Consider the following 18,787-nt stretch of genomic DNA (forward strand, 5'->3'; position numbering starts at 1 on the left):
TTATGAGAGGGTACCTGAGGCTGTAGTTTGGGAAGGTGGGGTAATTGTTATGACAAAGTATCTATTAATGTAGTAATCCCTAATCCTCTTCTTGCTAATTTATTCAGCCTGTTACCACTATGATTTTTAGTATGTAATCATGCAAACTTATGTTAAATGTCCCATGTAAGGATTTGCTAAGGCTAGCTCTTATTGGTTGGTTTTGCTTGGTAGTACAGAAAGTATTGCTCAGTGAAATTTGGCCTTAAAAGAAAAATCACAGAAGAAAACTTGAGATAATATGTCTTACTCAAGGTTGTATGCTTTGTAGGTGTTGCTTATCTTCAGGTGTGTCACTCCTATATGCAGTATTTTATGTTGTATCTTTAGGATGGCCAAGGTTCTTTCCAAGACTGTTAAGGGAAATGAACATTAGGGACTTATCAAACCTGGGTTTACCTCATCTTTACTCATGTCCCTTTGGCCAAAGCATGATAAATGTAAATTGCAAGACATTGCATAGGTGTGCAATGGGTACAGTGAAATGTGCCATTTGACAACCATTGTTGAAATATTATAACACAAGAAATATATTCTGTAGACATTTTTTTCTCTAAATTGGGTGAAAACTACTGTGCTACATCATACATGCTTTCCCTGGTGTTAAAATATGTAAATGAATGAGGTAGAACACAAATTCCAATGGATTCCTAGGATACCTTTGCATTAAAAAAAGCAGTTCCTACATCCCGAAGTATATTCCGTAATAAATACTTTTAGTGGAAATGTGATATGTTTTTGCTTTCAAGTATTCAATAATATTTGTGGGAACATTCATTTTTTCGAATTTAATGTGTACATAAACATAGAAATTAGTTGGTTTAATAATATCTATCTGTCAGGAAATGGACTGCATTTGTGTTTCTTGGACACTTTAATGCTCTCCCTGGGACATTAAAGAGTCTTCTAAGACAGCTTTATGGTATGGCAGTCCATGTATCATGTTTGCAAGAGAAAATTCTGGACCCCAAATCTCACAGATTCATTTCTGAATATGTCATTTGCCTTATATCCCAGCCGTGCTTCTAGAGTCTTCTGTTCATTGTCAGCAGCAAGACAGAATGAATGGATCTCTGGTGAGTTTTTTTTTTTTAATTTCTCATTTTTTCCATTCCATTATATGAACCTAAAGATTTCCAAGAATAACAAACAATACCAACCATACACATTCAGCCTCAGGAATGTATTCATAAATCAGAAAAATTTGGCATGTAGATTAGGAGATAAAGATTACTTGTAGGTTTAGCAGATTAAATGGTTATATTCTTTATAAGTTGAATTCAGATTGGCTTCAGAATGTCTAGGTTTCATCTTGTCATAACATGTAGTCATACCTGTTATGTGATGTAGTGACACCGAGCAGTTTACATCTCGTGGAAGGTGAAGGGTAGATTGCAACCAGATCTCATTCTCACGAGTAACATTAAACTATCTCAATGAAATTTTCCTGGAATTGCTGAAATAGTGTGGTCATACGTACCATCGTGTGTTCTTAAGGAATGATTAACCTATATGTATTTAAATTACTCTCCATATATACTTCTTGGACTACTTCATGGTCCTGGTCTTACTTGAAGCTGAGGCTATATTTGTTGCTAAACTTTATGGTCTTTTTACAAAATCTTGTTTGTTTTCTAAAGTATCCTCACAAGGTTTCTTTCCTCTATAATCTCTCTCTACTTTTGGTTTTCTACTCACTTGTGTTGGTTATTTTTCTCTTTCTCTCTCCTTGTATCTATCTTTGCATCATTTTTTCTTACTTTTCTCATTCTCTCTTTCCTCCATATGTCTCTCAGTTTTTTCTTTTCTTCAATGATCTATCTGGAAACTAGTTTTTCTTAGTGATTATTTTTAGTTTGCTGACATGGCTCTTAGGATTGACATTTTTCTTACACACTGTATAGGAAAATTGTTGCCTAGAGAGTTCTACAGGATTCCAGAAACAAAGAAAATTAGAGAAACACAAAAACATAAACAGATAGTCTTAGGGGAAACCAGGGTTCTGAAGCCTCTCTGGCACTTGGTCTCTGGTTGCAGGCAAGCAAGCAAAGTTCCTTGAGTTCACACAGGGAAGATTACCATTGATAGCATGGAAAACTGAAGTATCTATATTAATATTACAATCTGAGCCACAACACATTGCGAAGAAAACATGTTTCCTTATTCTCCTGAGACAGAAGACTGGCGCCCAGAGAAAATGCAGACATGAAGTTCACCTTACCTAGCCTTCAAGGTCAACAGCAGCTCAGTTTCAGATGCTATCTTTCCAACAGTAAGGAAAAGGCCTGCACTCTAGTCTCTTAACCATCTCCAGAATTCTCTTTTAACACTTCTGCGGCCAGCTCTCAGTTCTCTTAGTCCTGTCAGGCTGGAATTCCAAACTCTCAAAACTTTTTCCCTTTCAGCTCAACTTCAGAGTTCAATACAGAAAAGTACGTCCTTCCTCCAACTGATAAACTACAAGAAAATTTGATTTCACCTGATTCTGTTATCTTTGGTCCAACTTCATGTATTGTTGTATTCAGTTTTGTTTTTCCATACCACTACTTTTAAATATTTTCATTCACTGTCAGTATAAGATAGGTAGTTTTGATTTTAAAAAAATAATACAGTGATGAGGTTTTCTCTATTAGAAATATCATTTGTTGCAAAATCTCACAGATATTTGCTAGGAATTGATTTTGATCTCTGAGGAATTTCACTATTAACTAACAAAAGTGGAAATATATCCTTAGGGATCTACTGGAGAAATGACTCAGGAATATTTAACACATTTGAGCATTTGGTCATATTTATCATGTTTGTCATCCTGAGTGTTCCTTGAGTCTCTATCAATTTGCCTACAACTTCCATGAAGGCCTATCAAAATGAAAATCTTCTCAAGGAATATTTCATTCCCCTCCCACATATATTTTGTGTTGTAGAATGTAGGCAAAGTTTACAAAACTTCATGGTACCAGTTCATTTTTACATAAGAAGGAAATATCAGGGTATCTAAGACCTCATTTCAATATGTAGTATTTAAACCAAACATGGTTAATGTAGGATATTTTTATGTGGGAACTAAATCAAATCTTATAAGGGCCCAAAAAATCATTAGCTATTTTCTGGAGTACTGTTACTGTTTTTTAACATTCATGTGGACACTGCTTTTCTTTGATCTAGGAATGTTGTATGTTCTGTATACCATGTGATATCCTGAATGTGTTCTGCTTGCTTATGAGAGTACTTGTTAATAGAAGGTCTAAATAAGATTTATGGTGAAGCAATAAATGTAAATGCAGAGAAAATATTTGTTTAATTCATTGTTACCTACTGATATATACTAAAATTTTATCAAAAATAATAATATAATTTTTTAGACACTACCTTAGACTTAATGTCATCATGCCAGATTATTGTCTCCTTAGAATTATTATCTTGTCTCTATTGTTAGCAGCAGAAATGTGTTTGCATGCATTAGGGAATCTGTAATTTTTTATTGGTCTTCGGGCCTGAATTCTCAGCCTGGTTATTGTCCATCAGCTCTTCAGGGCAAAGTGAGTGCTCTACCACTTGAGTCATAGTGTTACTTTCAGTTTTCTGGTGGTTTATTGGAGATAAGTGTCTCATGGACTTTCCTGCCTGCGCTGGACATGAACCTTGATCCTCAGACCTCAGCCTCCTCAATAGCTAGGATTACAGGCATAAGCCACCAGTTCTCTGAAAATCTGTTTATTTTAGTGGCCAGGTTTATGTATTGTCAAATATTTCTAATTTGCTATTTAATTTTCCCAGTGAAAAGATACCATAGCCAGCTGCAAACATTTTATGTAAGACAAAAGCATACCTGCAGCATAATGAAATTCCAGATTGGAATTCTCATGACGCAGGTCTAATTTCTTGATGGAAATGTGCCATTACAGAAGCTGATGTCATTTGATGATGTGGCTGTGAACTTCACCTGGAAGGAGTGGCAGGATCTGGATCCTGGTCAGAGGACCCTTCATAGAGAAGTAATGCTGGAAACTTATAACAACCTAATGTCCTTGGGTGAGCAAAGGTCACTTTTGTTTGGAAGGTCAAGTGCTTTTATTTTAGTAGACATTTGACTATGTTATTTAGGTATAAGATTCCAGTCCATTCCCTTGTAAAAAAAAAAAAAACTGCTAGTATAAAAGCCAGCCAAATTCAGGTCTGGGAGCTTGATGTTGTTTGCCTTTCACACTACTGCTAGAGCCACAACTCTATTTTGGCTTTTGTTTTGTTGAATATTCTGAATTTCCATGCCCAGGTTGGTTTCAAGCCTGCCTCTTCTGATCTTACCTCCTAAATATAGGGTTAGAAATGTAAGCCTTTGGACCATTAAATTTAAAAAAAAAAAAAAAAAGATTCCAGTCCATGGGAAGTGTCATTTCTTCCTAAGGGAAACTTCAACTTCATTATGTGTATCTGAAGAGCTAATTTTATTCTCAGTCTTTAAGATTTCTAATCATTAGTCGGACAAAAGTTCTAAACTATGATCCACTAATAGGAGACTGACTTTCCAGACTTGGGGTGATTATTATAGGTGGATCTACACTCTAGATAGAATATACATTACTACTGTCAGTATGATCTGGAAATCAGTAGGTGAAAGTGTGAAAGTGTGTATTTGTAAGCCAAACCTTACATAGGTTGCATTGCTTCAAGCTTGGAATCCTAGATACTCTGTAGGCTGAAATCTGAAGGTTTTGGTTTAAAGCCAGCAACTGTAGAAAAATGAACATGATACTCTTATCTCCAATTAACCATTCAAAAACTAGAAATGTAGCCAAGACACAAACTAGTAGAATGCTAGATTTGAGCAAAAGAGCTGAGTTCAAGCCACTCATTGGGAAAATAAACCCAAAGCTGGGGGAAAGTACACCATGGAGCTGTTAAGAATTGAGACACCATGGGCTGGGAAGGTGGCTCAGTGGTAGAGCCCTTTCCTTGCATGCTTGTGGCCCTGTGCTTGATTCGTCAGCATGAAAAAAGCAGAACAAAAGCCAGAATTGGCGTTGTGGCTCAAGTGGTAGAGTGCTAGCCTTGAGCTTAGGAGGTGTGATACAGCTCCCAGGCTCATAATTCAGGCCCCAAAAACGATCCCACCCCCCAAAAATAAAACAATTGAGAAACCAGATGTAGGAGCAACCCAGTGAACAGGATGTCTGCAACATTGCATTAATGATGACCCAGCAAGAGCAATAGTTCTCCACTATTTCTTACTCACAGGGCACTGTATTCCTAAACCTATATTGATTGTGAAGCTGGAGCAAGGTGCAGAACCATGGATGAGAGAAGACTCAGAAGAGAATTTCACAGGTGAGTTAAAGCATCTTGAATAGTGATGTTGGGTCCAGAGCCCAGTTGGTCTGTTTATCTTGAGCTGTACAGAGCAATAGTATTCCTAGTGCCCTGAGTCATGTGTGGAAGAGAACTAGGTGATCCTTTGTCTCAAGGAATTGTCAATCCAGAATTCTTGTGGAGAGAAACTGAATTTGCTGTTCCAGTGTAGTTAATGTTAGCACTTCTATTTGTCTGTAGAGAAGTCATTCAGAAAGGAAAAAGACAATAAGAAATGTAGTAAGGAGATCTCATTTTAAACTAGTATTTTGCAGGAGGGAGGAAAATAGGATCAGGACAATTTCATATCAGTGGTGATGGGCATAGAGGGAGATTCAGAATGGAAGCATTAAGAGTACGGAGATGAATAATTGGAGTAAATATTTCCTTGAGAAAAATATAAAAATCTGAAGTACAGAAAAACATTATTTTCCATTGTAAAATGTCAGTACTACTTTCTTAATTACTACATTGCAGAGAAATATATATATTCTGCATAAAGCAATGCTTTGATATTTGAAAATATTGCAACAGAATGTGAGGAAATATCTTTACATTAAGGAATTTATGGATCTCATTTATGTTTTTGTTTATTTTTCTATTATTCATTTTAGGTGTCCCAGAAATGGAGGATGTGATTAGCACCTGCCAGGAACGTCACAATAAATATCTCTCTGAAGTAGCAATCATGAATAATAACACAGGGGAGGAAAAAGTGAGACTTATAAGAAGTTTTCATTTGAGTTCAATACCGAAGTCAGAACTGATTGAGAATAATGGGAACTCCTTAGGGATGAGGATAGAAAAGGTCACTGCCTGTCAGAGCATGGGTATTTTCAGTGAACCTGGTAAGATATGTCCTGCATATAGTCCTCATGTGTCTTCTGTAGTTGACGAATGTAAACAGTGTGAAAAGTCTTTCACTGAGAAGAAACACCCTGTTGACCCTCAGAGGACACACACAGGAGAGAAACCTTATGAATGTAACATGTGTGGAAAGTCTTTCACCCAGAAATCAAAGCTTACTGTCCACCAGAGAACACACACAAAAGAGAAACCTTTTCAATGTAACATTTGTGGAAAATCTTTCATATGCAAGGCATATCTTACTAGACACCAGAGAACACACACAGGAGAGAAACTTTATGAATGTAACATGTGTGGAAAGTCTTTCACCTGGAAGACACACATTACTGTCCACCAGAGAACACACACAAAAGAGAAACCTTTTGAATGTAACATTTGTGAAAAGTCTTTCTCCTGGAAGGCATATCTTACTAGACACCAGAGAACACACACAGGAGAGAAACCTTATGAATGTAACATGTGTGGAAAATCTTTCTTGTGGAAGGCATATCTTCCTCTCCACCAGAGAACACACACAGGAGAGAAACCTTATGAATGTAACAAGTGTGGAAAGTCTTTCACCCAGAAATCGATGCTTACTCGCCACCAGAGAACACATAATATAGAGAAACCTTATGAATGTAACGCGTGTCGTAAGTCTTTCACTGAGAAATCAAAGCTTACTCGTCACCAGAGAACACACACAAAAGAGAAACCTTTTGAATGTAACATTTGTGGAAAGTCTTTCTCCTGGAAGGAATATGTTACTAGACACCAGAGAACACACACAGGAGAGAAACCTTATGAATGTAAGATGTGTGGAAAATCTTTCACCAGGAAATCAAATCTTAATCTCCATCAGAGAACACATACTACAGAGAAAACTTATTAATGTAACTTGTGTCGAAAGTCTTTCACCCATAAAGGAAACCTTACTATAAACCAGAAAACACACACATTAGAGAGACCTTATGAATGTAACATGTGTGGAAAGTCCTTCTCTTGGAAGTCAAGCATCAATGTCCATCAGATAATACACACAGGAAAGAAACCTTATGAATGTAACATGTGTGGAATGACTTTCACCTGGAAGTCAAACCTCACTGTCCATCAGAAAATACACAGGAAAGAAACCTTATGAATGTCATATTTGCAGAAAGATTTTCAGCCAGAAGCTACAACCTACTATCCACCAGAGATCACACACAGGAGAGAAATTTTATGAATGTGACCTATGTGGAAAATGTTTCATGTAGAACATACACCTTTCTGTCCATCAGAAAAAAACCCACCAGAGAGAAATGTTATGTATGTAGCACGCATGGAAATTCTTTCACCTGGAAGGCACAACTTAACATCCATCACAGACACAAGGAGAGAAACCTTATGAATGTGACCAATGTGGAAAGACAGCTTAACACACATAAGTTGATTCACACAAATGAAATAACAGGATTGTACCAAATGGGAAAGTCTTTGATCTGTCAGAAAACTGAAATCGCAATACAGTACCAATACAGGATAGAGACCTTATGATATAGCAGATGTGGAGTCCTCGAACTACAAGACACAGCTCAGGGTTCATCACAGAACATACAAAACACACACACACACACACACCCTCACACACAAAGAGGAGAAAAATCATATGTAGAAAAAATGGAAAGGTTTTCTAGAAAAAGTCATAACAGTGGTAAAGTCTTTCTTGGAGGGGTAACAATGCTCGATAGAAAATGTATTAATGACCTAACTCATATAATGGTATAACTAATCTATACAGTATCTTTACAATAAAATATATATTTAAAAAAATATGATGGATTAATAAAGACTAGAATCTCTGCATTTTGTTTGTTTGTTTGTTTTTGGGTCCGGTCGTGGGGCCTGAACTCTGGGCCTGGGCGCTGTCCCTCAGCTCTTTAGCTCAAGGCTAGCGCTCTACCACTTGAGCCAGAGCACCACTTCCCGCTTTTTTTTTCTTTTTGCTTATGTGGTGCTGAGGAATCGAACCCAGGGCCTCGAGCATGCAAGGCAAGCGCTCTACCACTGAGCCACCTTCGCAGCCCTGCATTTTGTCTTGGGGGAGAACCCCAAAGTGTCTTCAGTGCTTGCACTTTTCTTTAATTAATCACTGGTGATGAAAAACTTGTGATTGATTCACTCTTAGCCCATTTAGTTGTTCTGCTGAGTGAGGTATAATAAAAGACCATGTGGACGATGTTTTGCACCTGTGTTATATCATAGAGGGCCAAAGTAGATATGACATTAGGGGAAATAATTAAGCACACAAAGATATTGATCAATCTCTCACAAAAATTGAAATTAACAAAGAAATGAAACCATGTGCCACTTGAGCTACAGCATCACTTCTAGACCCTGAGAGGAAGGAAGGAAAGAGTAGGGAAGTGAGAGATGGAAAGAGGAATTGAAGGAATGAGGAAGAAGGAAGAAATAAACTATTCAAAAGATGAATGTTTAATTTTTGGTGAATGTGAGAATTATTGTTTCAGAGGTAGAGCTCAAGAAATATGGCTTTTACAAAAAGCAAATTTTTGAATGTTTACAAAACGATAAAGAGGATGTAACATTTTATAAATTGATTTAATAATACAGTAATATTAAGTAAGGAGGTCAGGTGTGGCTGGTGCCCTTTGGCCACATGGTAGATGGTGGGGTCTGGCATCTTGTTTTCATGCAGGGGGAAGGAAATGCCCCATCCATCACTTACCTCCCACCTGATGGGTGTGGCTGGATCCCTGCAAGCAGGCATGGGCATTTGGCTGATATGTTACTCAAACTGATATATACAGTGCCTGGACTGGGAATTTCCTGTAGACGTGCCTCCTGCTTAGGCCCTATTTAGGCTGGCCTGTCGCTACCGCCTCGACCAGCAAGGAAGACGCGACACCGGACTCTTCTCTCTGCAGTTTATTCAGGACCTTTGAGTAATCTTCTGACCCCCCACCCCGGGGAGAATTCCCCACAGCCTTAAGTACCGCTGGGTAGCCAACCCTGATACGCCACGTGGGAACCACCAATAGGTTCAGGTGTGCGGAAGCAAGCCAGATTCTTTGCCTTAGCCATATAAGGAGTTGTTTACCACAGAAAGCACTCGCCATCGGGAAGGCGGAGGGCGGAAGCCAGCGCCATCTTCCAGGTGCGGCCTCTCACAGCTCTCTACAGTTCCCCCTTTTTTGTTTAAAGAACACAGATGAGAACAGAGGTCTGATCCCTGTAGTGCAATGCAAGGACTGCATACAAGCCTTCTCCCAGAGGGTACCTTCTCTAGGGATGACTCAGCCTGTCCATTGATTCATTTTTCACAAGGACGGGAAAAGGCGAATCGAACCCATGTGCAATCAAACAAGCTCTCCTCGAGGGCAAAACTCACAGCCTCTCGACTGCAGTACTTTGGCTTTGCAATCTGTGTTCATTGTTTTAGGGTGGCAAGCCACGCTTGGGGGGACTGACCTGCTCCAATGACTGTAAAGGCTTGGATAATCATGGCTACACTGCAACGCTGAGAACCTCTAATTTGGCAAATGCATTACAGACATACCAAGGAGGTTAACACCAGGAGGCCTGTCAGGGCTCCCAAACCCGCCCATTCCTTAAGATGATTCATAGCAGCGGAGATCCATGAAGATAACCCCTTCGCCAATCCGGCATCCACTTGGGTCGAGTTCACCATGACGATGGCAACCCTGAGCTGTTCCATCAGGCTGTCGAACTCCCCAGTTCAATTACCTAAAAGATAACTAGACAACTGTTTAAACAAATTTGCAGCGATTTTTGAATAGGTTTTTTTCCTGGACCTGAACTCTGGGTCTGGGCGCTGTCCCTCAGCTCTTCAGCTCAAGGCCAGCACTCTACCACTTGAGTCACAGCGTCACTTCTGGCTTTTTTCATTTCTTTTTGCTTATGTGGTGCTGAGGAAACGAACCCAGGGCCTCATGCATGCAAGGCAAACGCTCTACCACTGAGCCACCTTCCCAGCCCCTTTCTTCTGGGTTAATTGCACCACAGCAGCAGCTAATCCAGCATTAGTTAGTGGTCCGCCCAGCTCTCTGCAAACTTTCATCCATGCTTCTAGTCCCCTATTCTTATATGGGGTTATGGCGGCTCTGCATTCCTTAGTGCACTGCTCGTAAACAAGCTGTTTAATTAATGGCATGGCTGCGTCTGGGTCACCAAAAATTCTGCCAGCAGCCTCGACCATATGAGCAACAAAGTCCGAAAACGGCTCTGTAGAGCCCTGCAGGATTTTGGTGAGATTGCCACTTACCTCGCCTTTATTTGGTAAGGCCTTCCATGCCTTTATGCCAATTTTATTGATTTGTTCATAAACTTGAACCGGGTAGCCTATCTGCTGATTGGCGAATCTCCCCTGTCCAAGCAGCATATCTCTGTCCCAAGCTGGGTTTCCCACAGCCTGATTGGCTGCAGCCTCTTCACTAGCAAATTCAATCAAAAAGGCCTTCCAATCTAAATACTGACCTGGGCTCAAACAAGCTCGTGCGAGCCCACTCCAATCACCGGGTGTCATGCAGTGTCTGTTTAGGGCCTCCACCTGGGCTACAGTAAAGGAGGCTGTGATTCCGTATGTCCGCACAGACTCCGCTAAAGATTTTATAACCTTAAAATCTAAGGGTTCATGATACCACTGTCCCTGTGGATCCTGAAATATTGGACAGGCTAGATGTAACTGGGTTCTGACCGCTTTCCACACGCCTGGGCTGAAAGAACAGCCGGGGCTGCCACTTCCGGGGTCCTCTGCATAGAGCGGAGGGGCCGAAGGTGTGGGGCGGTGCATGGAGGGCGTGCATTCGTCTTTATCTGGGTCCTCTCTCTCCTTCCCTTTCCTCCTCTTTCTTATCTTTGTTTTTTCTATTTGTTCTATGAGTGATTGTAGTTCCTCTGAGTCTGTAGACTCAGAGGTCTCTAGTTCGGCAAAATCAGGGTATAACCCCCCCATGCTCTCCTCCTTTTCACTGTCTGCCCTTTCCAATCTTTCTTCCTGCAGCATTTCTAAGGCGGCCTGACCATTCTCTACCGCCTCACTGCAACGCTGGTCCTCGAGACAGCCTCTTATCAGTTTCCATATTGGTCTCACTCCGCTCTTAAGCGTTCCTTGTTCAGAGGCAAAATCTAGGTCCCTCCCTAGTTTCTCCCAAGAGGCCACCGTGAGGCTTCCGGAGACAGCGAACCATGGGGCAACGATGTCACATTCATTCAAAAATCTCTCTAAAGTACTCTTTTTTATTTTTAACTTTTTTGAGTGCAGTAGCTCATTGAGAGCCAAAAAAATTGGGTGCGAAGAAGAAGAGCCCATGTTTTAAACATTTAAAGCTGGTAAACAAACTTTTACTTTCACTTTTGGCTACTCTACTGACTAGCCCCGGGTTCTCGCTCTCTTTATCTACCGAGAAGAGCAAAAATCCCCCCGCTCTTGTCACGGATTCCCCTTTTACCTGGGAACTTACTCCCTGCTCTTGTCGCGGATTCCCCTTTTACCTGGGGACTTACCCCCGCTTTTGTCGCGGATTCCCCTTTTACCTGGGGACTTACCGGTGCACCACCCTGACCGCAGAGAGTTCTGAGTCCTCGTTGGGGTTATGGCTGAGTTCCCCGTACGGGCCACCACGTGTCGCTACCGCCTCGACCAGCAAGGAAGATGCGACACCGGACTCTTCTCTCTGCAGTTTATTCAGGACCTTTGAGTAATCTTTTGACCCCCACCCCGGGGAGAATTCCCCACAGCCTTAAGTACCGCTGGGTAGCCAACCCTGATACGCCACGTGGGAACCACCAATAGGTTCAGGTGCGCGGAAGCAAGCCAGATTCTTTGCCTTAGCCATATAAGGAGTTGTTTACCACCGAGGGCACTCGCCATCGGGAAGGCGGAGGGCAGAAGCCGGCGCCATCTTCAAGGTGCGGCCTCTTGCAGCTCTCTACACCTATATAAGTTGTTTCTGTTACATTTTATCGATCTACATTTTGGAGTGTATTTTCTGTTAATACTGTTCAGTAATTCATAAGACTTCAGTCTTCTGTGGATTTGTCTTTAGAGGAGACTTTAAAGCTCTACATGATTCAGGAATGTTTCTTCTCCCATAAGAAGGCTTTATGCTTTTCCAGTCCACCTATCATGATCTGACCAGAAACTTCTAGGGTAAAATCACACAGGTTCTTTCTGACTCTCTCATTTGGCTTCTCTCCACACCATTTTTCCAGAATCTTTACTCATGGTCAATAGCAAGAAAGAAGAAAGGATCTCTGATGAGATTCTTTTCTCACTCTGTTTGACATTCCATTTTATGAACCTAACTGTGTCCAAGATTGAAAAACAGAAAAAAAAAAAAAAGATTCGGCTTTAGGAACATGTTTCTAAAAAAGCTAAAGATGACTTGTAGATTTAGCAGGTGATCAAATCTTGCCTTCTAAGTTAAGTGCAGATTTGCTTTAGTTTGCTTCTCATTTTTTAATTTGACCACAATGTTGCCTCACTTTTTTGGGATTCAATGACACCTAGGAGGTAAGTTCTCATGGATGGTAAAGGTTGCCTAGAATCTTGTCAGACATCACATTCACATAAATAACATTAGACTATCCTAATGAAGTTTTAATAGTATGCTGAAAAAGTGTGGTCAAACATAATTTTGACTGCTGTACAGGACTGAGTGTGTTATAAGTAGTTCAATTAATCTCTGTAAAGACTCTTGGACTTCTTTGTGGTATTTGTCTTTCTTGAAACTTAGTCCGTATTTGATGGTATTTATAGAAATCTTTGTTTTTCCCTAAGTTATGTACAAGTGTAGAAGTACTGGACAATATTTCTATGTAATTCTATATTCAGTTCTTTTTAGGACTTTTTGTCCCATCTTTGATAGTTTTACATACCGGAGAGAAATGCACCAAGTTCACATTGTTGTCACATCTTTCCTAGATTTCTTTAGACTTTGGAAGGATTTTCGTTGTTTTGTTTGAAACTATGGCCACACTAACATGTATGAAATGGTTATTTTATTGTACTTTTGATTGGAATTTTTCTCATGAGTATTGATACTACTTTTATGTGTTAACCTTCACAATAAATTTTTTTAAGAATGCAAAAACAAGAGAAACACAGAGTAAGTTCTCCAGTGGATGTAGGTAGCAGTTGCTGCAGGGAGGGAGAGCAGACATGGTAAAGGAGAGGAATATGGTTTGATAAAAGTCTATTTGTGTATGTGTGTCTATGAGTGTGTTTGTGTGTGGTGTTTATCAATGAAACTTGCTGACATGGGGTTTTTTGTTTTCATTTGCTCATTTCATCTTGTTTTTGTTGGTCTTGTTTGACATTCCTGGGGCTAGAACTCAGGGCTTGAAAACTGTTCCTGAATTTCATTATGATGAAGGCTACCACTCTACCATTTCAGCTACAACACCAGTGCTTCTAGAGGTATTTGGGGGCTGTTGTTGTTTATTAGGTACTGAGATATCAAAATTAGTGCTCCATGCATGCTAGGCAATCACTTTATCACTAACCCACATTGCCAGCCCCATCCACAATGTTTTAAGAAAGGAGACAGGGCTGCGAGTGTGGCTCAATGGTAGAGGGTTTGCCTTGCATACATGAGGCACTGGGTTCCACTCCTCAGCACAACATCAGCAGAAAATTCATTGTGACTTATCACCAATTAAATGCCAGAAAACTAGAAGTGACATTCTGGCTGGAAGTGGTAGCATGCCAGCTTTCAGTGAAAAGCCTAGGGAATATGCCAGACCCTCCCTGAGTTTAAACCCCACAGCTAACAATTGAAAGAAAAAAGAAACAATCCCAAACAAACAAAAACCTAATTACTGGCTCATTGCCTTTGTTCTTCTACTTTTCTTTGTAGTTGTAACTGTATACTTCCTGTCATTCCATTTTCTACTTTCTTCCTTTCACTTGAGGGGTTGAACCTTCAGACTTTCACATGGAAAGTGGATACTACATACAAACCTATTCTTTCTTCTTTTAACACAAAAAGTCTGTTTATAGGACAGGGAAGGTAGCTAAGTGGTACAGTGCTAGTATCGCAGGAATGAGGAGCTGGGTTCTATTCCTCAGGTTCTCATACACAGAAAAAGCCAGAAATGGTGCTGTGGCTCAAGTGGTAGAGTTCTACCCTTGAGCAAATGCAGCTCAGGGACAGCACCTGACCCCTGGGTTCAAGCCTAAAGACCAGCAAAACAAAAAGTCTGCTCATTTAAATTAATCAATGCTTCCTCTGGAATTTAAAAGACAAACTTACAAGTGACATAAGTTCACTTCCAATAATATTGCCCTCCTTTCCAGAGAGTTCAGGGACTGCAAACAGAACTCTGCTGTCATTTATAAACTAGCTGTTGTACAACATTAAGCATTAACGCATACATTTCTGTTATTATTTTGAACACAATGGGATTTGTAAGGGTTGGTAAAAATAAGTGAAGGAAACCCTTCCTTTTCACCTATTTGTCGTGATAATAATGGATCTATTTTGCTGTGCACTCAAGTCCCACACTTGTCATTGAAGTTCTCTCTGAACTACTTTTCAATTTCTTTTCTTCTTAGGGCACACACATTCACACACACACCCTGAAGAATTTTTACTAGTTCATCTAACAATGTTTTACTACCAATTCTTCTAGTCCACAAGTAATTGTATCATCTACATAGGACAAGACTATTACATTAGGCCACTGACTGCTCTGACAGGTCCCTGTGTCAACAGTCAGCCCTGCAGGAAACACGTGTGCACCTTGGCCCATGCTGCAGGTGCCATGCTGTGCTGGTGGTGGACTGATGGGGAGCACATACCCTGCTCTGGGCTTCTCACTCCTGTCCCAAGGGGCTTGCCAGGTTTGCCTATTGCATGAAGACTTTGGCACTGCCCTCCTCTCCTCAGCTGGCTCCTTACCAAACTTTTCTTTCCTGTACCTTCCATTTTGAGTTCTGGCATAGACCATGAGCTGAACCAACTTCCACCACATCAGATGAAGTCTCCACATCAAACTTTTGGTAAAAAAAAAAAAAAAAAACATTTAAGTTAGAATGTACATATACAGTTTTGGCTGGGTTTTTCTCAGATCCCATATATAAGTGAGGCAAAGATGGTTGGCTGTGGATGCTCCAGGTAGTCATCTACTCAAAGTACTGAGACCTCTATAACAGAGACTTCATACAAGGGTGTAAGTGATCCAGAAAAATGAAAGATAATTTTAAAAGAAGTTCTCAATTCATTTAGCAAACAAAAAAATGTACACTTAAAATTAAGCTAATTATGGGAGGAAAAATGACCTAGAGCTGGACAAACATAAAGATATAAGTGCTCAAGGTAAAGCAAGGGGGCCTTGGGTGGTCCCTGAGGGTCTAGTGAAAATCCTATGATAGCCTTGTTCAGTACCCACTGTGCTCAGTATCCCAGCTTCTTTCCCTTCCAGTCACTCTGAGGTATATCATTCCAGGTTAACCTGAGGAAGAAACAAGGGTTCGCCTAACATCTTGTTCTCTCATTAGGGTTCATATAGCTAGGGAATTAGAGGTTCTTGGTTAAATATTTAGATCTCTGGAGAGCAGAATCTTTGGGTCCTCAATTTGAGTCATATTAACTGCCCCTGCTGATGACATCAGAATTTTCTCTAAAGTAAATATGAGTTTATTTGTATACTTTATCCAGTAACATTCACTGAATGGCTATTGAAAATAATCTAATTTAGAACTGAAATATTCATACAAAGGCAGAACTCTTAAAAAGCCTAATTTTGAAAAGGGCGACAGGATGAACCGTGTGGTAGGACTCTTGACATTTTGAAAACTTGTGTAACTTAACCCATTCTTAGTGATTATGTCTAGGGTGAATATGTACTCATCATGGATGACCACTTCTCTTCTGAGGACATAGCTTTTAGAATGAGCTGAAACTAAATATCCTGTCATTTGCCCCTGGGAGTGGCCTTGAAATAAAGTGCAATCAGAAAGGGAAAAACAACAAAAATGCTTAAACAGGTCTGAACAGCTCAGACTGAAAAGAGTTTTTCTCCTACATCTATGTCCACACAGCAAAAGACCACAGTCTTCTCGTTCAAATATATTATTATTCTGGGACCTTAAATAATCACTACTTGATTCCTTCTTTTCTTATGATACTGTTTCAAGTATACTGAAATATTTGGCCACATTTTATATGTTGGGTTCTTTCTTTGAAGGTCTCATTGTCCTGCATAGTAACTTGAACCTCTGCAAAGACCTATGAACTAGTCAGAAACATAAAGATATGTGCATGTGAATTCACATGACAAAAGATAGCCAACTATTCATAACACTCTATCATTACCCTGGCTTTTAAGATATTTCAAAATCAACTTCAATTGAGCACAATGACTATACCCTATGGAGGACTGTAGGCTTATACAAGAATGGTAACTTTTCTGCACAAGGGCCAAAAATCCATTTTACAAAATATCTTCCCTGGCCTTGGAGTGCTTTCTACTCAGGGCCTCGGTACTGTCCCTGGGCTTTGGTAACAAAGGGACAAAATTGTTGACAGTCTATCAACTTGATTTACAGCACTACTTGTAGGAAATATGATAATTGGCCATAACACTCTCACAGCAAATCCTACCTAGTTTGCCTTTCAATTGTGATCTTTAAACCTCATACTCTTGGGCAACTAAGAATTCTGATGTGAAGCACCAGTGCCCTGTTAGATCAGGAGATCTTAATTACTTGATCCAAGCAGGACTCATGGTGTCCACATAACTGGATGCAGGTCCTTTTGCAATCACTTCGTAAAGGACTGTTTACTTATCATTCTGTAATCCATATCCAAATTCTTCCACTAAATATTTGGAAGAATATATTGTTTACACAGATCATATTATTGGTCCTCAGGTTGAATTCAGGGGCAAAAATTTGTGAGACTTCCTTTACCTTCTATACAAGATGCCCTTTTGTATCACTGATTTTTCACCTTAGGGTCTTGCTTCTCTGCCTGGGCCTTTCGACACACTAATTTTATAATTACCTTTCACGGGTAGTAGAAAAAGATAGGCACATATGACCAGAGCCATGCTTTTATTGGCTAAGATACCATTTTCATGAAGATTTTGCATGGGATGGCCTACTAATACTATCTAATTTCAGCTTCCTGAGCAGCTAGGATTCCACACATGAGGCAGTTTAATTGCTCATTTTTAATTGCTGGTCTTAAATTAAAAGGAGGAAAAAGTATTTTTCCCATTTAGTGAGTATTAAGTCCCTTAAATTCTGAGTTCAAACAAAGTGTTGGCCAAATGAAAATAACAAAAATAATACAAAACATTAATAAAATGTTATCATCAGGCATACTTTAAATAAATATGTTGGTTCATAATTTGAGCTATATCACAGGCTTAGGTAGGACTCCAGTCTGTAAAACATCCCTTCTCAGAAAGCATTGTTTGTAAACGTGAGAGAATGAGTGATTTCCAAATGGATGGTGTATGTGTGTGTGTGTGTGTGTGTGTGTGTGTGTGTGTGGTACAAGTAGGAAGGCCAAAGGCACACACAATTTTTTACATTAATTTTTTTTTTGGTCGGTCATGGGGCTTGAACTCTGGGCCTGGGTGCTGTCCCTCAGCTCTTCAGCTCAAGGCAAGCGCTCTACCACTTGAACTACAGTGCCACATCCCCTATTTTTTTTTTACTAGGCCTCTGTAGATAAGTAGAAGTGTTGGGCTGGGAAGTTAGTTCACTGTTAGAGCACTTGCCTTGCATGCATGAGGTCCTGGGATCAATTCCCCAGCACCACAAAAATGAAAAGAAAAAAAAAAGCTGAAAGTGGCCCTGTGGTCAAGTGGTACAGTGCTAGCCTTGAGCTGAAGAGCTGAGGGACAGCACCCATGCCCAGAGTTCAGGCCACAAGACTGGACCTCCCCCTCCCCACACACACAAAAAAGCAGAAGGGTGAATAGTGTGAGGGAAGAGGTCAAGGGAGCAACTAGCTAAATCTTGCAATGTGAAGTCCACTGTCCTTTTCTTATAAATAGAATCATAGACAGGATTTAAGGATTCTTTTTTTATTGTGAAAATACTGTCAAGAGGAGTTTTATTTTTGAACAATTGAAATAAATACTGAAATTTTTGAAGCCACAGGAAGCCTGAGCTGAAGCACTGAAGGAAACCTCCTGCTCCCAGAGGTAGATTTCTTCAGAACAGCCCACAGATATCATGCTTTGATTCCTAGCTTTTATAGAGGCCAAGATGAGAGAATCTCATCTTGAAACCAGCTCCACCTGGCTTCAACTCAGTTCCTGAGTTCAACACCTGATATTGGAACAAAAACATTCCTTCATGAAAGTGTGAAAGTAGAGCTCTTCATGTAACCAAATTGCTCTGGACATATCTAGAATGATTGGCTTATATAGGATCTGGAGTCTTGGTCTTGGTTTACTAATTAAGCACTTTCTGATGTAACAGACATTTTTTCTAAATGCCTCCAAGATATCTTTAATTACATAACTATACAATGGCATCTATCTTGGCTCTGGAAATTGTAATGTTTGGTCAACC

The sequence above is a fragment of the Dipodomys merriami genome, unplaced genomic scaffold (assembly GCF_024711535.1).
Source record: "Dipodomys merriami isolate MVZ:Mamm:240054 unplaced genomic scaffold, mDipMer1.0.p SCAF_319, whole genome shotgun sequence".
In the NCBI taxonomy this organism is placed as follows: Eukaryota; Metazoa; Chordata; class Mammalia; order Rodentia; family Heteromyidae; genus Dipodomys; species Dipodomys merriami.